Source organism: Lithobates pipiens, unplaced genomic scaffold, assembly GCF_037356315.1.
Source record: "Lithobates pipiens isolate NorthernLeopardFrog02 unplaced genomic scaffold, aLitPip1_a1.2 Scaffold_8, whole genome shotgun sequence".
NCBI lineage: Eukaryota > Metazoa > Chordata > Amphibia > Anura > Ranidae > Lithobates > Lithobates pipiens.
In genome coordinates this window covers 139855540-139862985 of record NW_027507903.1, presented here as the reverse complement: position 1 = coordinate 139862985, position 7446 = coordinate 139855540, and the positions used below count along the sequence as shown (strand labels likewise).

The window sequence follows — 7446 nt, the reverse complement described above, 5'->3', positions numbered from 1 at the left end:
TTCAACAAACTCATCGGTAGGCTAAATCTATTTGCACAGACAAATTGGAGTTTAGCCATCAAGACCAAATTTTCTGGAATTTCCATTGAGCAATTGTTGGTGGGGGCTATAAACATGGACCACAGCCACATCACATACATTGCAGGTGGGAGAATATCTTGGGGGGGGGTCCGTCCCAGGTGCCACACATTGGGGGTGTGTCAGGCCAGCTATCACATCGGGGTCTAGACTGCCACCTCTGGCTGCTTCATGTATGCATGCCCCTCGTGTGTGCTGCCAGCAATTTACACAGGAACATGTGACCTGGGACAAGGAAGACCACCTTACAAGTGGGGGCTGTGAGTACAAGTGAGGAAGCTGTTTGTCTATGGGGGGACAGAGCTGTGTGTGTGGGGGGGCCAGCTAAGTATGTACAGGTGGGAGGAGAAGGGGAGGGGGACTGAGTGTTTACAGGTGTGAGAGGGGAAGCTGAGTGTCTACAGGTGTGAGGGGGCTAAGCGCGTACAGGTAGGTGGGCTGAGTGCATACAGGTGGGTGGGCTGATGGCGTACAGGTATGAGGGGGCTGAGTGCCTACAGGTGGGTGAGCTGAGTGTGTAGAGGTATGACGGGGCTTAGTGTGTAGAGGTATGAGGGGACTGAGTGCATACAGTTGGGTGGGCTAAGTGCATACAGGTGGGTGGGCTGAGTGCATACAGGTATGAGGGGGCTGAGTGCATACAGATGAGTGGGCTGAATTTGTACAGGTATGAGGGGGCTGAGTGCGTAAAGGTCTGAGGGGGCTGAGTTTGTACACGCGGGTGGGCTGAGTGCATACAGGTATGAGGGGGCTGAGTGCGTACAGATCTGAGGGGGCTGAGTGCATACACATGGGTGGGCTGATTGCGTACAGATATGAGGGGGCTGAATGCATACAGATGGGTGGGCTGAGTGCATACAGGTATGTGGGGACTGAATGCATACAGGTGGGTGGGCTGAGTGCGTACAGTTATGAGGGGGCTAAGTGCGTACAGGTCTGAGGGGGCTGAGTGCATACACGTGGGTGGGCTGAGTGCATACAGGTGAGTGCGATCAGAGCTAAAAATCACCACTGTTTATTGTATAAATGTCACTGACAGGGAAGGGGTTAAACTTTAGGGGGCAATCAAGGGCTTAAAGCGGTTCTGCACCTTTAAAAAAATATTAAAAGCCAGCAGCTACAAATATTGCAGCTGCTGACTTTTAATAAAATCACACTTACCTGTCCCAGGGTCTAGCGATGTCGGCGGCAGATGACGAGCGATCGCTCATTTCTCTGCTGCCCCCACCACCATCCTCTGTCAGGGAATCGGGAAGTGAAGCGTTGCGGCTTCAATGCCTGGTTCCCTACTGCGCATGCGCAAGTCGTGCTGCGTGTCTCTGCTGGTCCCCGCTGTGTCCTGGGAACTGTGTGTTTCCCAGAACACAACATGGGGGGGGCGGGGCATCTGCGGTGGTCTGCGGGGGTCTGCCCCGGAAGTGGGTGCAGATACCTGGATTATCCTGGTAACTGCACCCCCCTCCCCCCTGAAAGGTGCCGATTGTGGCACCGGAGGGGGGGAGGTATCAGATGAGCGGAACTTCCACTTTAGGGTGGAGAACCGCTTTAAGTATGTTCCCTCAGTGTGTTCTAATTGTGGGCTCACTAGGACATGACAGAGATCATGTCACTAGGCAGAACAGGAAAAATGCCTTGTTTACATAGGAATCTCCTCGTTCTGCCTCTCCTTGCCACGAATGTGGGCCACTGGCTAGCCTACGATGAAGGAGGGAAGTACAGGTATGCCCATTTTCCCACCCGTGCCATTATGCCAACGTACATCATCATGCAGCGGTCGGCAAGTGGTTAAAGAAATCACAAAACACAGATGAAATCTCCAAAGTAGTATGTGCCATTTTGGTTGAGGACTCTTGTAATTCTACCACATGGGATGAAGGTTTTTGTGCTTTTATGATTGTAGCCAGTGTTTTCTCCTTCCTCAAAATAAGGTTGATGGAGGAAAAAACATTTCTGCTCCACTTTTTTTACAGGAGATTTTCTAATAAGACTTTGTATCCACTTCTGCTAATTGTCTACAGTGGGGTTGGCTATATAATGGAGTTTGGCTTGCGGGACAAGCCCTGGATTTCTTTTTGATTTTTGATATTTGAGATATAAATAAGCCTCTTATATAGGCTTTTAAGGAGTCCCAATAAATCTTCAAAGATACAGAGGGCTTGTTGGCAGCACTGTAGGCAGATATGTCAAGTATAATATCTTCAGTTGAAAAAAGGTCCAACCAGTAAGGGTTTACTTTCCGAGTCTGAGCAGAGTGCAAGGTTAACTTAAGAACAATGGAGAATGATCAAATAACCCCCTAGCTGCATAGGTCCCTTCAGATAACACTGGTAGCATTTCGGAAGTGACTAATGCCAAGTCTATTCTGGATAAAGTCCACTGGGTACTGGAGAAACAAGAAAAAACATTATCATAAGGATGTAATGTTCTCCAGACATCCATCCGGCCAATCTGCTGAATAAAAGAAGAGAAAGAGGTAAATGCCGAGATCACCTGGCCCATAGAAGGGATCAGTATTGTTATTAAAGTCTCCTACCAGAAACCAGGTAACATCAGATTTATCACAAGTAAAATGCAAAAAGTCTTTAAATACTGCCGGTGAATATGGGGGAGGTATGTATATACTAGCACACACATATGGTTTTCTATATATTGTACAATACAAAAAAATAATAGCGACCCTTAGTGTCCGTTTGTACCAGCCTGCAGGTAAAGTCAACATCATTTGCAATCAATATTGATACACCTCTAGAATATGTAGTATAAGTAAAATGATAAATTGTGCATGATTCAGATATTTTAAAGTGGATGAATTTAGATGGGCTTCATGCAGGCAGATAACGGAAAGGGAGAACTGCTTTGATGTGGTAAACAACATAGCTTGCCTCTTAACTGGATCACTAAAATCCCTAATATTTCAAGATATCAACATTTGCATTGAAGCAGACATAATATAATAGTATCAAATTTAAACCCAAAGTCCCCATGTCTCTCACACCAGTGGGTCGATAGGGCTTGTATATAAAAGTCCCTACTGACCCTGTGCTGAATGAGAGAGTCTTTATAACAGAGGAAATAATATGAAAAAAGGTACATGTGTAGGTGATAGCCATACCAATGATCTTGTCAGGCAGAAGTCTCTTGAAGTTCTCACGTGAATAGAAGATCTCTTCAGTCACTTTAAATATCTGGTGTGTATAATCAATGAGTGTATAAGAAAAATAAAATAAAAAAAGTAAAGAGAAAAAAAAAGTACAAAAACTTTGTACAGATCTCACATGAAACCATAGAAAAAAAATGTTCCACACAGGAGCTGATACCAGAGATACCGCATGGATAGGGGCAACACAATGGACACACAGTACCCTAACGTCTAATCTGGTACTCATAGAAAAAAAAATTACCTGTATTCCGACCATAGTCATTGGTACACACTGAAAAAAAAAAAAATCTAAAAAAAAAGGCATATACAATTAAAAAAAAACAGAGACCATGAGCATACTGTATGGCGTGTTGCTGCAAGAGGAAATCATTACCAACTGAGCATGCGCCAAAGATGTCTCAGGGTACCAAACCGCACTTGCGCAGAAGACTTGATGGAAAAGGGCAGGAAAATGGCCAAGACGCGCACAGGAATTTACCTCAACCTGATGGAAAAAGGCAGGAAAATACCCAGGAGGCGCACAGGAAGTGACAGGAACCTGATGGAAAAATGCACAGGAAGTGACCTCAAACTTCTCTATATAACTACTTTAATCACTCTACTTCTTTGCCCCTATGGCTTGCATGGTGCTCCACACTCATAGTTTGTTAGGTTGAATAAAGACACCAGTCCATCCAGTTCAAGTGAGTGTCTACAACTGTCCCCATCCCTGTACATTGCACACTCATGTTGGTCCCTACCCTCAAGGAGCCCACAATCCAAGGTCCCCATTCATATCCTTGGGCCAATTTTGAACAGAAGCCAATTTACCTACCTGCATGTCTTTGGATTGTGGTTGCGGGGTGTCCCTGATGGTAAAGGCCTAGCAGGTACTCAAAGTGCTCTTTCTACTGAAAAAGTCATGGAGAGATGATCTTTTCCAATAATCTCCCACAGCCATGTTTCCACAAACCCTGTAGGATTTGAGCCATCAGCATGCTCTGGGAGGCCCACCAGCCTGATATTATTACGTTAAAGATGGTTTTCCAGGTCTACTAGCTTGTGAGCATTAGTTTCAGATATTTTCATTGCCTCTTTAACATCTATGCACGTTGGCTGAAAAGTATCCTCTATCTCTCCAACATGGCCTTCCAGCTGCTATTTATTGCATCTTAAATCTTCATATTCTGGTGTTGGACATTTCTGTTTGAGTTTAAAAATGAATCATGCAGCACGGCACTGCACATGCTAATGCATGACCTCTGTGTATAGTCTAAGAACTGACACTTACTGTAAAGAAACGACATATCTAACAATCCCTGGATCTCTGTCTAGTGCTGGTACAGGTGACAGCTAATTACATCTGACAGACACAAATGGACAGAGCATTCACAGACAAGTAAAGAGCTTACTGTGTCTCTCTTCCAGTTCGGTTACCAGCTAAGATGTCTCACCGAAAGTTCTCAGCTCCAAGGCATGGCTCTCTAGGCTTCCTGCCCTGCAAGCACAGCAAGAGACATTGTGGCAAGGTCAAGAGCTTCCCTAAAGATGACCAAAGCAAACCAATCCATCTAACAGCTTGCCTGGGTTATAAAGCTGGTATGACCCACATTGTCAGGGAGGTGGACAGGCCTGGCTCAAAGATAAACAAGAAGGAAGTTGTCGAGGCGGTGACTGTTGTAGAGACTCCTCCCATGGTTATCGTTGGCATTGTGGGTTACGTCCAGACTCCACGTGGTCTCCGCAGCTTCAAGACCATCTTTGCTGAACACATTAGTGATGAATGCAAAAGACGCTTCTATAAGAACTGGTATAAGTCAAAGAAGAAGGCCTTTACCAAATACTGCAAGAAGTGGCAAGATGACGAAGGCAAGAAGCAGCTGGAGAAAGACTTTAGCAGCATGAAGAAATACTGCCAGGTCATCAGGGTCATTGCACATACACAGATGCACCTTTTACCTTTGAGGCAGAAGAAGTCACATCTCATGGAGATCCAAATTAATGGTGGTACAGTGGCTCAGAAGGTTGATTGGGCCAGTGAGAAGCTAGAGCAGCAGGTAACAGTGACTGGAGTCTTTGGGCAGGATGAAATGATTGATGTCATTGGAGTCACAAAGGGAAAGGGTTACAAAGGTGTGACTAGCCGTTGGCACACAAAGAAGCTGCCACGTAAGACAGGGTTCTGCGAAAGGTTGCTTGTATCGGAGCTTGGCATCCTGCTCGTGTTGCCTTTTCTGTGGCTCGTGCTGGCCAAAAGGGATACCATCACTGGACTGAGGTCAACAAGAAGATCTACAAAATTGGACAGGGCTACCACTCAAAGGATGGTAAACTTGTGAAGAACAATGCTTCAACTGATTATGACCTTTCAGACAAGAGCATCAACCGTCTGGGTGGTTTTGTTCACTATGGAGAGGTGAAAAATTACTTTCTTATGCTAAAAGGTTGTGTTATTGGGACCAAGAAACGAGTTCTCACATTGCGCATGTCCCTGCTTGTGCAGACCAGTCGCCGTGCTTTGGAGAAGATTGATCTTAAATTCATTGACACCACCTCTAAGATTGGACATGGTCGTTTCCAGACAGCAGAGGAAAAGAAGGCTTTTATGGGACCACTCAAGAAAGGCCGTTTGGCAAAGGAGGAGACCGCATAAATCGAAGCTTGATCTGTTCCATTTATTTGGCTTTGTCCCAGCTAGGTCTCAATAAAATATTCTATACAAAAAAAAAAAAAGAGCTTACTGTGTAGCTGGATAAAGTGTTTTTATGGCATTAGTACTCCCACATTTGTGATGTTATGTTGTATTGCTATGACCTGGAACAGGAAGCTGGGCTGTCCCTTTAGCCATTGGGGACAGGCTAACTCTGTAGTAAATCTTGGACATAGGGGAATTAATCAGCCATGACACGGGAGCCCATCATTACAAGGGAGGGCAAACAAACAGCACTAGGAATAGCACTGCATTAATGCCTGGTTAGTGGGCAGCACAGTGGTGTAGGGGTTAGCACTCTCACCAAGCAGTAAAAAAGGTCGCTGGTTCGAATCCCAACCACGACACTATCTGCCTGGAGATTGCATGTTCTCCCTGTGCCTGCGTGGGTTTCCTCTGGGTACTCTAGTTTCCTCCCACACTCCAAAGACATGCAGATAGGTTAATTGGCTTCTGTCCAGAAATTGGCCCTAGTATATGAATGGGGACCTTGGATTGTGAGCTCCTTGAGGGTAGGGACCAATGTGAGTGTGCAATGTACAGGGATAGGGACAATTGTAGACACTCACTCAGGATGAACTGGTGTCTTTATTCAACCTTACTAACTATATAACTATGTAAAACAACAAAAACTTTTGAAAGTGTGCAATGCCTTTAAAACAGATAGATTTGGCTCATATTGACTTCAATGGGTTACAGATTCGGCATTTGAATTTTTGGTATGTTTGGCCGAATCTCCCTGAAATCCATGTGTGTTCGGCTCCTCCCTACATATAATCCAGGAGAATATAAGTACAAAATTTGTGCAGATTGTAGTGCATGTCTATTTATTAAACGTATTCAAATCCTGCAACATCCACCTGTGCTTTTAACCCTTGTAACTATATAAGATAAATACATGCAAATACACTTTTTATCTTATAAACAGATGACAGATGAAGAGGACCCAACTCATGACATGAGAATAATACAGCCTGCACTCTTCAATATGAAATACACCGCTCTAACATAATAGATCTTTGTAAAAACAAAAACGGATGATTTGCAATCAATGTGATCACATGTATACACACAAAACCATTCATTAGCAGTACCCTAACTGCTGTAATCATCCTTGCATCAATGGTCTCACGGAAACACAAACACACATAATAAAATTTCCTTCCTTTGCGCCACCTCTCACACAGTAGGTATATTCATATCAACGTACTATAGTAGGCCAAACAATTGCTTTATTACGGCTGTACTGAGAGACATAACTGATGCATGCCAGCACCAGTGGGTGCAGCACGCATTGAAAACATCCGTGGGTGTACTTTGGTCTAGGATGCCTGAGAAAAGATGTTCAAAAGCTAATGAGTGATTGACCACTTCAAAGAAACCTGTGTCCAAGTTCACCTGAGCATATCTTCACACTTGCTCAGGATCAGACAGGCTTCTTTCACTTCATTTATAAAAGGTGATGCTTTTAATGCATTATTAGAAACTGTGCACAAAGCAAACATTTTATTCTGCAGCA

The 7446-nt window shown here is 44.5% G+C and overlaps 1 pseudogene; it reads left to right on the top strand.

Annotated features, from left to right (window-relative positions):
* Positions 1-4637: 4637 nt before the first annotated feature.
* LOC143963067 (large ribosomal subunit protein uL3 pseudogene) lies at positions 4638-5950 on the top strand (annotated as a pseudogene).
* Positions 5951-7446: the final 1496 nt, after the last annotated feature.